Genomic DNA, 16,416 nt, shown 5'->3' with positions numbered 1-16,416 from the left:
CGGGAGCTGGCTTCATCCCAACTATATCGGCGTCGATATGAGCGTAACAGCGGAGTGCTGGAGCAGTGGCAGAACAGGACTCAGTCCAGGAGTGCGAGACCAGGGTAGGTGCTGCCTGACAGCTCAGTCAGTTTGTGAAAGGGCAACAAAATGTTTGCTCACAGAACAGGACAGGAAGAGTTTGTTTCAGCTGCTGGCAGTTTCAGGGCAAAATACAGAGACAGAACTTGCCCAGTCTGACCATTTGGACCAGTCACTCTCCATCCCTCGTGCTTTGTGTATTTACTGATGCTTTGTTTTGTTTTTAGAGACAGTGAATGAATGGGGATTGATTATTCAATCTGATAACTGAGCTACATGAACTGGACGGCGTTCAACCCCTCCAAGACCACCCCTCAAAGCCCTGGCCTTGCTCCCCTGACTCTGCCCCGCTCCCCTGACTCTGCCCCGCTCCCCTGACTCTGCCCCGCTCCCCTGACTCTGCCCCGCTCCCCTGACTCTGCCCCGCTCCCCTGACTCTGCCCCGCTCCCCTGACTCTGCCCCGCTCCCCTGACTCTGCCCCGCTCCCCTGACTCTGCCCCGCTCCCCTGACTCTGCCCCGCTCCCCTGACTCTGCCCCGCTCCCCTGACTCTGCCCCGCTCCCCTGACTCTGCCCCGCTCCCCTGACTCTGCCCCGCTCCCCTGACTCTGCCCCGCTCCCCTGACTCTGCCCCGCTCCCCTGACTCTGCCCCGCTCCCCTGACTCTGCCCCGCTCCCCTGACTCTGCCCCGCTCCCCTGACTCTGCCCCGCTCCCCTGACTCTGCCCCGCTCCCCTGACTCTGCCCCGCTCCCCTGACTCTGCCCCGCTCCCCTGACTCTGCCCCGCTCCCCTGACTCTGCCCCGCTCCCCTGACTCTGCCCCGCTCCCCTGACTCTGCCCCGCTCCCCTGACTCTGCCCCGCTCCCCTGACTCTGCCCCGCTCCCCTGACTCTGCCCCGCTCCCCTGACTCTGCCCCGCTCCCCTGACTCTGCCCCGCTCCCCTGACTCTGCCCCGCTCCCCTGACTCTGCCCCGCTCCCCTGACTCTGCCCCGCTCCCCTGACTCTGCCCCGCTCCCCTGACTCTGCCCCGCTCCCCTGACTCTGCCCCGCTCCCCTGACTCTGCCCCGCTCCCCTGACTCTGCCCCGCTCCCCTGACTCTGCCCCGCTCCCCTGACTCTGCCCCGCTCCCCTGACTCTGCCCCGCTCCCCTGACTCTGCCCCGCTCCCCTGACTCTGCCCCGCTCCCCTGACTCTGCCCCGCTCCCCTGACTCTGCCCCGCTCCCCTGACTCTGCCCCGCTCCCCTGCCTCTGCCCCGCTCCCCTGACTCTGCCCCGCTCCCCTGACTCTGCCCCGCTCCCCTGACTCTGCCCCGCTCCCCTGACTCTGCCCCGCTCCCCTGACTCTGCCCCGCTCCCCTGACTCTGCCCCGCTCCCCTGACTCTGCCCCGCTCCCCTGACTCTGCCCCGCTCCCCTGACTCTGCCCCGCTCCCCTGACTCTGCCCCGCTCCCCTGACTCTGCCCCGCTCCCCTGACTCTGCCCCGCTCCCCTGACTCTGCCCCGCTCCCCTGACTCTGCCCCGCTCCCCTGACTCTGCCCCGCTCCCCTGACTCTGCCCCGCTCCCCTGACTCTGCCCCGCTCCCCTGACTCTGCCCCGCTCCCCTGACTCTGCCCCGCTCCCCTGACTCTGCCCCGCTCCCCTGACTCTGCCCCGCTCCCCTGACTCTGCCCCGCTCCCCTGACTCTGCCCCGCTCCCCTGCCTCTGCCCCGCTCCCCTGCCTCTGCCCCGCTCCCCTGCCTCTGCCCCGCTCCGCCCCTGGGACCTCTGCCCCGCTCCGCCCCTGACTCTGCCCCCCTCCGCCCCTGACTCTGCCCCCCTCCGCCCCTGACTCTGCCCCCCTCCGCCCCTGACTCTGCCCCCCTCCGCCCCTGACTCTGCCCCCCTCCGCCCCTGACTCTGCCCCCCTCCGCCCCTGACTCTGCCCCCTCCGCCCCTGACTCTGCCCCCCTCCGCCCCTGACTCTGCCCCCCTCCGCCCCTGACTCTGCCCCCCTCCGCCCCTGACTCTGCCCCCCTCCGCCCCTGACTCTGCCCCCCTCCGCCCCTGACTCTGCCCCCCTCCGCCCCTGACTCTGCCCCCCTCCGCCCCTGACTCTGCCCCCCTCCGCCCCTCACTCTGCCCCCCTCCGCCCCTCACTCTGCCCCCCTCCGCCCCTCACTCTGCCCCCCTCCGCCCCTCACTCTGCCCCCCTCCGCCCCTCACTCTGCCCCCCTCCGCCCCTCACTCTGCCCCCCTCCGCCCCTCACTCTGCCCCCCTCCGCCCCTCACTCTGCCCCCTCCGCCCCTCACTCTGCCCCCCTCCGCCCCTCACTCTGCCCCCCTCCGCCCCTCACTCTGCCCCCCTCCGCCCCTCACTCTGCCCCCCTCCGCCCCTCACTCTGCCCCCCTCCGCCCCTCACTCTGCCCCCCTCCGCCCCTCACTCTGCCCCCTCCGCCCCTCACTCTGCCCCCCTCCGCCCCTCACTCTGCCCCCCTCCGCCCCTCACTCTGCCCCCCTCCGCCCCTCACTCTGCCCCCTCCGCCCCTCACTCTGCCCCCCTCCGCCCCTCACTCTGCCCCCCTCCGCCCCTCACTCTGCCCCCCTCCGCCCCTCACTCTTCCCCCCTCCGCCCCTCACTCTGCCCCCCTCCGCCCCTCACTCTGCCCCCCTCCGCCCCTCACTCTGCCCCCCTCCGCCCCTGACTCTGCCCCCCTCCGCCCCTGACTCTGCCCCCCTCCGCCCCTGACTCTGCCCCCCTCCGCCCCTCACTCTGCCCCCCTCCGCCCCTCACTCTGCCCCCTCCGCCCCTCACTCTGCCCCATCCGCCCCTCACTCTGCCCCCTCCGCCCCTCACTCTGCCCCCTCCGCCCCTCACTCTGCCCCCCTCCGCCCCTCACTCTGCCCCCTCCGCCCCTCACTCTGCCCCCTCCGCCCCTCACTCTGCCCCCCTCCGCCCCTCACTCTGCCCCCCTCCGCCCCTCACTCTGCCCCCCTCCGCCCCTCACTCTGCCCCCCTCCGCCCCTCACTCTGCCCCCTCCGCCCCTCACTCTGCCCCCCTCCGCCCCTCACTCTGCCCCCCTCCGCCCCTCACTCTGCCCCCCTCCGCCCCTCACTCTGCCCCCCTCCGCCCCTCACTCTGCCCCCCTCCGCCCCTCACTCTGCCCCCCTCCGCCCCTCACTCTGCCCCCTCCGCCCCTCACTCTGCCCCCCTCCGCCCCTCACTCTGCCCCCCTCCGCCCCTCACTCTGCCCCCCTCCTCCCCTCACTCTGCCCCCCTCCGCCCCTCACTCTGCCCCCCTCCGCCCCTCACTCTGCCCCCCTCCGCCCCTCACTCTGCCCCCTCCGCCCCTCACTCTGCCCCCTCCGCCCCTCACTCTGCCCCCTCCGCCCCTCACTCTGCCCCCTCCGCCCCTCACTCTGCCCCCTCCGCCCCTCACTCTGCCCCCTCCGCCCCTCACTCTGCCCCCCTCCGCCCCTCACTCTGCCCCCCTCCGCCCCTCACTCTGCCCCCCTCCGCCCCTCACTCTGCCCCCTCCGCCCCTCACTCTGCCCCCCTCCGCCCCTCACTCTGCCCCCCTCCGCCCCTCACTCTGCCCCCCTCCGCCCCTCACTCTGCCCCCCTCCGCCCCTCACTCTGCCCCCCTCCGCCCCTCACTCTGCCCCCCTCCGCCCCTCACTCTGCCCCCTCCGCCCCTCACTCTGCCCCCCTCCGCCCCTCACTCTGCCCCCCTCCGCCCCTCACTCTGCCCCCCTCCGCCCCTCACTCTGCCCCCCTCCGCCCCTCACTCTGCCCCCCTCCGCCCCTCACTCTGCCCCCCTCCGCCCCTCACTCTGCCCCCCTCCGCCCCTCACTCTGCCCCCCTCCGCCCCTCACTCTGCCCCCCTCCGCCCCTCACTCTGCCCCCCTCCGCCCCTCACTCTGCCCCCCTCCGCCCCTCACTCTGCCCCCCTCCGCCCCTCACTCTGCCCCCCTCCGCCCCTCACTCTGCCCCCCTCCGCCCCTCACTCTGCCCCCCTCCGCCCCTCACTCTGCCCCCCTCCGCCCCTCACTCTGCCCCCCTCCGCCCCTCACTCTGCCCCCCTCCGCCCCTCACTCTGCCCCCCTCCGCCCCTCACTCTGCCCCCCTCCGCCCCTCACTCTGCCCCCCTCCGCCCCTCACTCTGCCCCCCTCCGCCCCTCACTCTGCCCCCTCCGCCCTCACTCTGCCCCCTCCGCCCCTCACTCTGCCCCCCTCCGCCCCTCACTCTGCCCCCCTCCGCCCCTCACTCTGCCCCCCTCCGCCCCCCTCCGCCCCCCTCCGCCCCTCACTCTGCCCCCCTCCGCCCCTCACTCTGCCCCCTCCGCCCCTCACTCTGCCCCCCTCCGCCCCTCACTCTGCCCCCCTCCGCCCCTCACTCTGCCCCCCTCCGCCCCTCACTCTGCCCCCCTCCGCCTCCCTCCGCCCCTCACTCTGCCCCCCTCCGCCCCTCACTCTGCCCCCCTCCGCCCCTCACTCTGCCCCCCTCCGCCCCTCACTCTGCCCCCCTCCGCCCCTCACTCTGCCCCCCTCCGCCCCTCACTCTGCCCCCCTCCGCCCCTCACTCTGCCCCCCTCCGCCCCTCACTCTGCCCCCCTCCGCCCCTCACTCTGCCCCCTCCGCCCCTCACTCTGCCCCCCTCCGCCCCTCACTCTGCCCCCCTCCGCCCCTCACTCTGCCCCCCTCCGCCCCTCACTCTGCCCCCCTCCGCCCCTCACTCTGCCCCCCTCCGCCCCTCACTCTGCCCCCTCCGCCCCTCACTCTGCCCCCCTCCGCCCCTCACTCTGCCCCCCTCCGCCCCTCACTCTGCCCCCCTCCGCCCCTCACTCTGCCCCCATCCGCCCCTCACTCTGCCCCCCTCCGCCCCTCACTCTGCCCCCCTCCGCCCCTCACTCTGCCCCCTCCGCCCCTCACTCTGCCCCCCTCCGCCCCTCACTCTGCCCCCCTCCGCCCCTCACTCTGCCCCCCTCCGCCCCTCACTCTGCCCCCCTCCGCCCCTCACTCTGCCCCCCTCCGCCCCTCACTCTGCCCCGCTCTGCCTGTATTAAGTTTTTGCGCCAGGAGTTTTTCAATGGGCCGTTTTTAGTGCTTTTGCCTCATTGGTGGATTCTTCCAAAATCAGAAATACCCAAATCAGTGTAACTTGATGTCTGTACTGGGGATTTTGGTCTGTGTGCCTGTGTGTGTGTGTCAGTGTCAATGTGGTGTGTGTGTGCCTGTGCGTATGTCTGTGTGTTTGTGTCGGTGTGGTGTGGCGTGTGTGTCCTTGTGGATTGTGTGAGGGATGTGTGTGCAAGTTGGTGTTGCGTGTGTATTGATGTGGTGTGGGTGTGTGTGTGTGTGTGTGTGTGTGTGCGCGCGCCCGTGCGCTGGTCCTGGTTCTGGTCCTGATGTGGAAATATATCACCGTGCCTTCACTGTCGCTGGGACAAAATCTCAGAACTCCCACCCTAACAGCACTGTGGGTTCACCTACACCATAATTACACCAAAAATGTATATTTATACAGTGCCTTTACCACAATGAAACATCAAAGATTCATCCCAGGCGTATTATAAAACAGTCTGACACCGAACCACAGAAGGAGATATTAGATCAGATGGCCAAAGAGATCTTGGTCAAAGAGAGAGGTCTTAAGAAGAGTTTTAGTGGGTGGGGGGCGAGGGGGTGATAGAGTGATAGAGGGACAGGACTCGGCATGTGGTTAGACATGAGCAGTTCAGCTTGGGGTGCAGCAGGTCAGGAAGGTGGGTCCATGTTCCGGACGGTTCTAAATGCTGACTATTCCAGCCAAGATCCCATCCCAGGAATGAATTTAAAAAAGAAACTGCAGGAATTGGGTTCCCTGGATTTCCAATGGAATGGAAACTCAGGAATTAATCTGATTAAAGGAATTGATTGGATTGATGTAGAGAAACTCTGGTTGTGGAGTTCAGGACAAAGGGATGGAACCTTAAAATCCCAGCTGAATGATTGTCGAACCTCAAGTCATACAATCCCTACGGTGCAGAAGGAGGCCATTCGGTCCATCGAGTCTGCACCAACTTGCTGAAAGAACATCCCACCCAGGCCCTCCCCATCACCCTATCCCCGTAACCCCGCGCATTTACCAATCCACCAAACCGACACATCTTTGTGACTGTGGAAGGAAGCCCGCGCAGACATACAGAGATTTCAGGGATAAGTCATCTCACAAATGGGAGTGGAAATCTAGCATTCTCTCCTCCTCAAGTGCTGCCGATGCTGGGGGTGAATTGCAGATTTCAAGAAGAGAATAGATTTTTGTTAGCTCAGAGAATTGAGGGTTTTCAGAACAAAGATAAGGAAATTGAGCAAAAATTCATAACAGCCATGAAGGAACAGGCTCCAGGGGCCGAATGGCCTCGTCCTATTCCTTGCCAGCCTGGAAACCAGGTCATCAGGTGCTGAGGCCTATTCACCCCCTATATTAAGTGGTAACTATACAGTTGAAGACTGGAGATTGTGACTTGCTGTGGGAATGTCTGAGAGTACAGTCACTCTCACGGACTGTAAATAGACACTATAAGAGGAGCGGATTAGCAAATAAAGTCATTCAGTGCCTCACTCAGAAATGGATCTGACAGTAGCAGAATCAAAGAACAAACAAAGAACAATACAGCGCAGGAACAGGCCCTCCGGCCCTCCAAGCCCGCGCCGCTCCCTGGTCCAAACTAGACCATTCTTTTGTATCCCTCCATTCCCACTCCGTTCATATAGAACATAGAACATAGAACAGTACAGCACAGAACAGGCCCTTCGGCCCACGATGTTGTGCCGAGCTTTATCTGAAACCAAGATCAAGCTATCCCACTCCCTATCATCCTGGTGTGCTCCATGTGCCTATCCAATAACCGCTTAAATGTTTCTAAAGTGTCTGACTCCACTATCACTGCAGGCAGTCCATTCCACACCCCAACCACTCTCTGCGTAAAGAACCTACCTCTGATATCCGTCCTGTATCTCCCACCACGAACCCTATAGTTATGCCCCCTTGTAATAGCTCCATCCACCCGAGAAAATAGTCATATGGCTGTCTAGTGATGGAAAGGGATAGGCATGAACCTCGGGCCAGTGGTTTTAGCTGGGGGAAGGGTAATTATGAGGCTATTAGGAGAGAATTAGGAAACATAGGTTGGACTAGGAGATTACAGGGACTGGGAACGTCCGACATGTGGAGTTTTTTCAAGGAGCAGCTACTGCGAGTCTGTGATAGGTATGTCCCTGTCAGGCAAGGAGGAATTGGTAGGGCTAGGGAACCGTGGTGCACCAAAAAAGTTTCTTTGTTGGTTAAAAAGAAAAAGGAGGCTTATGTTCGGATGAGACGTGAGCACTCGGGTAGTGCACTAGAAAGCTTTAGATTGGCTAAGAGGGAGTTGAAGAGCGAGCTTAGAAGGGCTAAAAGGGGACATGAGAAGACTTTGGCGGATAGGGTTAAAGAGAATCCTAAGGCGTTCTATAGGTATGTCAAGAACAGAAGGTTGGTTAGGGCAAGTTTAGGGCCAGTTATAGATGGCAGAGGGAAGTTATGTGTGGAACCGGAGGAGATTGGTGAAGCATTGAACCAATATTTCTCTTCGGTGTTCACGCAAGGGGACATGAATATAGCTGAGGAGGACACTGGGTTGCAAGGGAGTAGAATAGACAGTATTACAGTTGATAAGGAGGATGTGCAGGATATTCTGGAGGGTCTGAAAATAGATAAATCCCCTGGTCCGGATGGGATTTATCCAAGGATTCTCTGGGAGGCAAGAGAAGTGATTGCAGAGCCTCTGGCTCTGATCTTCAGGTCGTCGTTGGCCTCTGGTATAGTACCAGAAGATTGGAGGTTAGCGAATGTTGTCCCATTGTTTAAGAAGGGGAACAGAGACTTCCCCGGGAATTATAGACCGGTGAGTCTCACTTCTGTTGTCGGCAAGATGTTGGAAAAAATTATAAGGGATAGGATTTATAGTTATTTGGAGAGTAATGAATTGATAGGTGATAGTCAGCATGGTTTTGTGGCAGGTAGGTCGTGCCTTACTAACCTTATTGAGTTTTTTGAGAAAGTGACCAAGGAGGTGGATGGGGGCAAGGCAGTGGACGTGGTATATATGGATTTTAGTAAGGCGTTTGATAAGGTTCACCATGGTAGGCTTCTGCAGAAAATGCAGATGTATGGGATTGGGGGTGATCTAGGAAATTGGATCAGGAATTGGCTAGCGGATAGGAAACAGAGGGTGGTGGTTGATAGTAAATATTCATCATGGAGTGCGGTTACAAGTGGTGTACCTCAGGGATCTGTTTTGGGGCCACTGCTGTTTGTAATATTTATTAATGATCTGGATGAGGGTATAGTTGGGTGGATTAGCAAATTTGCTGATGACACCAAAGTCGGTGGTGTGGTAGACAGTGAGGAAGGGTGTCGTAGTTTGCAGGAAGACTTAGACAGGTTGCAAAGTTGGGCCGAGAGGTGGCGGATGGAGTTTAATGCGGAGAAGTGTGAGGTAATTCACTTTGGTAGGAATAACAGATGTGTTGAGTATAGGGCTAACGGGAGGACTTTGAATAGTGTGGAGGAGCAGAGGGATCTAGGTGTATGTGTGCATAGATCCCTGAAAGTTGGGAATCAAGTAGATAAGGTTGTTAAGAAGGCATATGGTGTCTTGGCGTTTATTGGTAGGGGGATTGAATTTAGGAGTCGTAGCGTTATGTTGCAACTGTACACAACTCTGGTGCGGCCGCACTTGGAGTACTGTGTGCAGTTCTGGTCCCCACATTACAGGAAGGATGTGGAGGCTTTGGAGAGGGTGCAGAGGAGGTTTACCAGGATGTTGCCTGGTATGGAGGGGAGATCCTATGAGGAGAGGCTGAGGGATTTGGGATTGTTTTCGCTGGAAAGGCGGCGGCTAAGAGGGGATCTTATTGAAACATATAAGATGATTAGAGGTTTAGATAGGGTGGATAGTGATAGCCTTTTTCCTCTGATGGAGAAATCCAGCACGAGGGGGCATGGCTTTAAATTGAGGGGGGGTAGTTATAGAACCGATGTCAGGGGTAGGTTCTTTACCCAGAGGGTGGTGAGGGATTGGAATGCCCTGCCAGCATCAGTAGTAAATGCGCCTAGTTTGGGGGCGTTTAAGAGATCCGTAGATAGGTTCATGGACGAAAAGAAATTGGTTTAGGTTGGAGGGTCACAGTTTTTTTTTTAACTGGTCGGTGCAACATCGTGGGCCGAAGGGCCTGTTCTGCGCTGTAATGTTCTATGTTCTATGTTCTATGTTCTATGTCTAGATAAGTCTTAAACGTTCCCAGTGTGTCCGCCTCCACCACCTTGCCCGGCAACACATTCCAGGCTCCCACCACCCTTTGTGTAAAATATGTCCTTCTGATATCCGTGTTAAACCTCCCCCCCCTCACCTTGAACCTATGACCCCTCGTGAACGTCACCACCCACCTGGGAAAAAGCTTCCCACCGTTCACCCTATCTATGCCTTTCATAATTTTATACACCTCTATTAGGTCTCCCCTCATCCTCGGTCTTTCCAGTGAGAACAACCCCAATTTACCCAATCTCTCCTCATAACCAAGCCCCTCCATACCAGGCAACATCCTGGTAAACCTCCTCTGCACTCTCTCTAAAGCCTCCACGTCCTTCTGGTAGTGTGGCGACCAGAACTGGGCGCAGTATTCCAAATGCGGCCGAACCAACGTTCTATACACCTGCAACATCAGACCCCAACTTTTATACTCTATGCCCCGTCCTATAAAGGCAAGCATGCCATATGCCTTATTCACCACCTTCTCCACCTGTGACGTCACCTTCATAGAATCATAGAAACCCTACAGTACAGAAAGAGGCCATTCGAGTCTGCACCGACCACAATCCCACCCAGGCCCTACCCCCATATCCCTACATATTTTACCCGCTAATCCACGCATCCTAGGACACTAAGGAGCAATTTTTTTTTTAGCATAGCCAATCAACCTAACCCACACATCTTTGGACTGTGGGAGGAAACCGGAGCACCCGGAGGAAACCCACGCAGACACGAGGAGAATGTGCAAACTCCACACAGACAGTGACCCAAGCCGGGAATCGAACCCAGGTCCCTGGAGCTGTGAAGCAGCAGTGCTAACCACTGTGCTACCGTGCCACCTTCAAGGATCTGTGGACTTGCACACCCAGGTCCCTCTACGTATCTATACCCTTTATGGTTCTGCCATTTATCGTATAGCTCCCCCCTACATTAGCTCTACCAAAATGCATCACTTCGCATTTATCTGGATTGAACTCCATCTGCCATTTCTTTGCCCAAATTTCCAGCCTATCTATATCCATCTGTAGCCTCTGACAATGTTCCTCACTATCTGCAAGTCCAGCTAATTTCGTGTCGTCCGCAAACTTACTGGTCATCCCAGTTACACCTTCTTCCAAATCGTTTATATAAATCACAAACTGCAGAGGTCCCAATACAGAGCCCTGCGGAACACCACTAGTCATGATGTGGAGATGCCGGCGTTGGACTGGGGTAAACCCAGTAAGACGTTTAACAAATCTTTGTGTGGCTTTTGCTACCAAATAAACCTGTTGGACTTTAACCTGGTGTTGTTAAACTTCTTACTGTGAACATCACTAGTAAGAAGTCTCAACACCAGGTTAAAGTCCAACAGGTTTATTTGGTAGCAAATACCATAAGCTTTCGGAGTGCTGCCCATCTCCACATCACACCACTAGTCACAGGCCTCCAGCCGGAAAAAGACCCTTCCACTCCCACCCTCTGTCTTCTGTGACCAAGCCAGTTCTCCACCCATCTAGCCACCTCCCCCTTGATCCCATGAAATCCAACCTTTTGCACCAACCTACCATGAGGTACTTTGTCAAATACTTTACTAAAGTCCATATAGACGACATCCACGGCCCTTCCCTCGTCAACCATTCTAGTCACTTCTTCAAAAAACTCCACCTCTCTCTCACAAAACCATGCTGACTATCGTTAATGAGTTTATTCCTTTCTAAATGCGCATACATCCTATCTCTAAGAATCCTCTCCAACAACTTCCCCACCACGGACGTCAAGCTCACCAGGTTATCCAGGTTATCCTTCCTACCCTTCTTAAATAACGGGACCACATTAGCTATCCTCCAATCTTCTGGGACCTCACCTGTGTTCAGTGACGAGACAAAGATTTGCGTCAGAGGCCCAGCGATTTCATCTCTCGTCTCCCTGAGCAGCCTCGGATAGATTCCATCAGGCCCTGGGGATTTGTCAGTCTTTATATTCTCTAAAAAACCTAACACTTCCTCCCTTGTAATGGAGATTTTCTCTAACGGTTCAACTCTCCCCTCCGAGACACTCCCAGTCAACACATCCCTCTCCTTTATGAATACCGACGCAAAGTATTCATTTAGGATCTCCCCTACTTCTTTGGGCTCGAAGCATAATCAGTATGCAGGTTAGTATTCGACATCCCTCCTCCTCAGAACGTGGACACAATCCCTGCACACTGTGTGCAATGCACTGCGATGCCAATTGAATGACCTGATATAATGCTCGCAGGCTGCAATAATGGAGTTGCTCCCACAAAAGAGCAGGGGCAGTCTGCGATCCTCCTGTCAAAGAGGTGGGAACGTCGCTCATCCAAGGGCCATTGACTGATCAGCAATACATTTCACCATTCAGAGAGAGTATCCTGCCCCATTAAAACACAGAACCAAACTCAAAACTCCTCTCGAAAACTCAGTGACACACAACTACCAATGATCTACACTTTCTTTATTTCCATTTAAATTGGTTCAAATAATCGTAAGCAGTTACAAAGTGACAGTGTGAGGGAGTTGGATTAATATCAATAGAGATACAGTCAGTAACACAGGGTGCTGGGGGAGAGGGGTTACTGAGTGACAGTGTGAGGGAGCTGGATTAACATCAGTAGAGATACAGTCAGTAACACAGGGTGCTGGGGGAGAGGGGTTACTGAGTGACAGTGTGAGGGAGCTGGATTAACATCAATAGAGATACAGTCAGTAACACAGGGTGCTGGGGGAGAGGGGTTACTGAGTGACAGTGTGAGGGAGCTGGATTAACATCAATAGAGATACAGTCAGTAACACAGGGTGCTGGGGGAGAGGGGTTACTTTGTGACAGTGTGAGGGAGCTAGATTAACATCAGTAGAGATAGTCAGTAACAAAGGGTGCTGGGGGAGAGGAGTTACTGAGTGACAGCGTGAGGGAGCTAGATTAACATCATTGCAGATACAATCAGTAACACGGTGCTGTGGAAGAGGGGTTACTGAGTGACAGTGTGAGGGAGTTGGATTAACGTCAGTAGAGATACAGTCAGTGACACGGTGCTGGGGGAGAGGGGTTACTGAGTGACACTGTGAGGGAGTTGGATTAACATCAGTAGAGATACAGTCAGTGACACGGTGCTGGGGGGGGGGGGGGGGGGGGAGGGTTACTGAGTGACACTGTGAAGGATCTGGATTAAAATCAGTCGAGATACAGTCAGTAACACGGTGTTGGGGAGAGGGGTTACTGAGTGAATGTGTGAGGGAGCTGGATTAACATCAGTAGAGATACAGTCAGTGTAAGTCTGAAACTACCAAGGAGGTAGTTCGAAAGAAGTCACATGGAAAGGCAAGCCACAGGAACAATGGGGTTTATTGAAGGACTGTACTCCTCACACTCCAGCCCTTGGGTGGCTGTAGGTGCAGTTTCCTGGGCAGGTCACCCCACACCCAGGTCACCTGACCATCCTCTTAAAGGGGCCCCGCACACATAACACTCCTCCCTTCTAAATAGCAATCCCCGTCCAGAAATAACTATGAACTATTTACACATTACCGATAGTAATGACATTCATTTGGCGTTACAGAGACATGTCTAATTGGTCCAGAGGCTGACAGTTCCGTGGAGGTTGTTTCCTAGGAACTGGGACTGGCCTTCGCTCCCTCTCCTGCGATCGTGGCACCAGTGATTTTCCCATACACATCATCAGTCACTACTATCGGTGCTCCTGACTCATCAGTTGAAGGTGTGGCTATCCATCGCTGCTTCCTTCCTCTGGAACCACTGTCGGTTCTGGCTGACCCATCTCCATCACCCCAGCTGGTGCTTCCACTGGTGCCACCAATAATTGGTCTGCATGTCTACATCAAAGCAGCGCGACTTGCATTTCCACAGTGTTGGACAGCGGTCCAGTCTTGGCCAGTATTACTGCCAGAACCCACTTGCTCCTCGGCGTGCAGTTCCTTGCTGGAACTATTTCACCTTCGTGAAAAGTTCTCAGTTTTGCATGCTCAGCTCACTAGTCCATCTGCCTCTCTTGACTGCTTTCCACCACTCGCCTGGTCTCTTCCGGCCTCAGTAAACAGAACATTGTCCGTAACTGTCTTCCCAGCATCAATGTCACTGGTGGGGGTAGGGGGGAGTGGCGGGGGCCGGTGGGACGGGGGGAGGCATTTTGTCGTTGCATGTGGTGTGTTTTGATACACATTTAGAAACTGGTTCACTCTTCACCTCAACGGCCTTTCCCCGTTTGACACCTCCAAGGAGTGTTTTACCAACTGCACAAACTGCTCCGCGAGATCATTCATCGGCGGATGATATGGTGCAGACTTTACATGCTGAATGCCATGCACTTCCATGTACTCCTCAAATTCCCGCAATACAAACTGCGGCCCTTTGTCACTTACCTCTTTCTCCAGAAAACCAAACCTGGTGAATATGTCATTCAGCCTGTCCAGGGTCACCTTGGTGGTAATTGTTTTCATGCCTATCACCTCCGGCCACTCAGAGTATGCATCCATGGCCATTAGTAACATGTAGTTTTCCACTGGCCCACAAAATCAATATGGACACATTCCCACGGTCTTTTTGGCCATACCCAAGGTGTAATGGCGAGGCTGTTGGTGCTTTCTGAATTTGGAAGCACACAACACATGTGTAGTTCTCTTCTATGTTAGCATCAATGTTTGGCCACCAGATGTAACTCCTTCACACGTAGCACCCTTGGGTGCCCTTAGTGCAGCTGCTCCAGCACCTTCCACCTCAACGCGGTCGGGATATAGACCCGTATACCACACAACAAGTAGCTGTCCTGTACCGACATTTCCTACTGTAGGTATAAATAGGGGCTCAACTCTGGGTCCTTCTTGTGAGAAGTTGTAACCCTCTGGACGTGGTCAGCCACGCGACTCATGATGGGGTCTTTACTTGTGGCTTGTTTAACATTCGCAGCCGTAGCCAGAACATTATTCTTTTGTGAAAAATACATTATCTTCACCTTCTCCTTGGAATCTTCCCTGTTCCGGAGGTGACATGCTCTGGGTCACCTGACCTATCCTCTTACAGGGATTACGCCCCGGATACATAGCAGTCAGTAACACAGGATGCTGGGGGAGAGGGGTTGCTGAGTGACAGTGTGAGGGAGCTGGATTAACATCAGTAGAGATACAGTCTGTAACACAGGGTGCTGGGGGAGAGGGGTTACTGAATAAGGGAGCTGGATTAACATCAGTAGAGATACAGTGAGTATTCAGGGTGTTGGGGGACAGAGGTTCCTTAGTGATATTGTGAGGGAGCTGGATTAACACCACTAGAGATACAGTCAGTTACATAGGAGTTGGGGGAGAGGGGTTACTGAGTGACAGTGTGAGGGAGCTGGATTAACATCAGTAGAAATACAGTAAGTAACATGGGGTGCTGGGGGAGAGGGGTTACTGAGTGACAGTGTGAAGGAGCTGGATTAACATCAGTAGAGATACAATCAGTAATACAGGGTGCTGGGGGAGAGGAGTGACTGAGTGACCGTATGAGGGATCTGGATTAACATCTGTAGAGATACAGTCAGTATTCGGGGTGCTAGGTGGGAGGGGTTACTGAGTGACCGTGTGAGGGAGCTGGATTAACATCAGTAGAGACACAGTCAATAACACAGGGTGCTGGGGAAGAGGGGTTACTGAGTGACAGTGTGAGAGAGCTGGATTAACATCAGTAGAGATACAGTCAGTAACACAGGGTGCTGGGGAAGAGGGGTTACTGGGTGACCGTGTGAGGGAGCTGGATTAACATCAATAGAGACACAGTCAGTAACACAGGATGCTGAGGAGAGGTCTTATTGAGTGATAGCGTGAGGAGCTGGATTAACATCAGTCGAGATACAGTCAGTAAGACGGGGTGCTGGGGAGAGAGGGGTTACTGAGTGACAGTGTGAAGGAGCTGGATTAACATCAGTAGAGATACAGTCAGTAACACGGTGCTGGGGGAAAGGAGTTAGTGAGTGACGGAGTGGATTAACATCAGTGGAGTTCGGGTCAGGAGGAAAATTGTTCATTCTCACAGGAGTGGTCCTTTTTGTTTCCTAATAGTGATGAAAATAGTAGTGAAATAAATTCCTTTTAATGCTTTACAGCCAATGAATCCTTTCTGAAAATACTGTCAATGTTGTGAAGAAAGCAGAACATTTACCTGAGCAAACTCCCATTGAAGTGTAAAATCTTCATTCGTGAAATTGATGAAAGGGTAATGATTGGCCCAGATGATCAGGAAAATATACCCTGCTCTTCTTCGAAATATCCTCATGGCACCCATTCGTTCCCTCATTTTTATTGTTTCTTCTGAACTACAGCCCTCTGACAGTGCAGCACTCCCTCAGCACTGTTCCTGAGACAGTGCAGCACTCCCTCAGTACTGACCCTCTGTCAGTGCAGCACTCCCTCAGCGCTGTTCCTGTGACAGTGTGGCACTCCCTAGTGCTGTTCCTGAGACAGTGCAGCACTCCCTCAGTACTGACCCTCTGTCAGTGCGGCGCTCTCTCAATACTGACCCTCTGACAGTGTGGTGCTCCCTCAGTACTGACCCTGTGACAGTGCAGCACTCCCTCAATACTAACCTTCTGATAGTGCAGCACTCCTTCGGTACTGACCATCCGACAGTGCAGCACTCCCTCAGTACTGATCCTCTGAAAGTGCGGCGTTCCCTCAGTACTGACCCTCAATTACAGCTGTATTTAGTTCCCATGGTGTATCAATAACCCCAGAAATTGTCTGTAGAAATTTATATTCTTTTCTGAAGGAAACTCAGTCTTGGCTATTTTTTCAAAGCTGCAATTTAATCCAACTCGATTAGCTGTGTAGTGAGGGTCACGGTTCAGGGCGGGTTCCTAGGCCTAACTGCCTCTGTTTTGCAACACAGAATAAATCAGGGATTGAGGTCAAACTGATCTGCTAACACTGCCTGCACAGCCAGATAGGGAGAGGCGGCCCACGGGTCCATACAGGTCCATACAGGGCAGCAGTGAGGGAGGCCCCACCCTGGAGAGGCCAA

The 16,416-nt window shown here is 56.1% G+C and overlaps 1 protein-coding gene across 2 annotated transcripts in view; it reads left to right on the top strand.

Annotated features, from left to right (window-relative positions):
* Positions 1 to 16,416, top strand: part of LOC144491419 (LIM and senescent cell antigen-like-containing domain protein 2) — a 249,554-nt gene that overhangs the window by 58,314 nt on the left and 174,824 nt on the right. Inside the window, exon 1 of one of the 2 annotated variants that reach the window (XM_078209217.1) lies at positions 7 to 104. The exons of the other annotated variant lie outside the window; for it this stretch is intronic. The gene's annotated coding sequence lies outside the window, so the exon portion shown is untranslated. Of the gene's footprint in view, positions 1 to 6; positions 105 to 16,416 lie in introns of those variants that run through there. 2 annotated transcript variants of the gene reach the window in all.

This window comes from Mustelus asterias, chromosome 3 (genome assembly GCF_964213995.1).
Source record: "Mustelus asterias chromosome 3, sMusAst1.hap1.1, whole genome shotgun sequence".
Taxonomy (NCBI): Eukaryota; Metazoa; Chordata; class Chondrichthyes; order Carcharhiniformes; family Triakidae; genus Mustelus; species Mustelus asterias.
The sequence above is the reverse complement of the archived record's forward strand: the minus strand, read 5'-3'. Positions and strand labels throughout refer to the sequence as shown.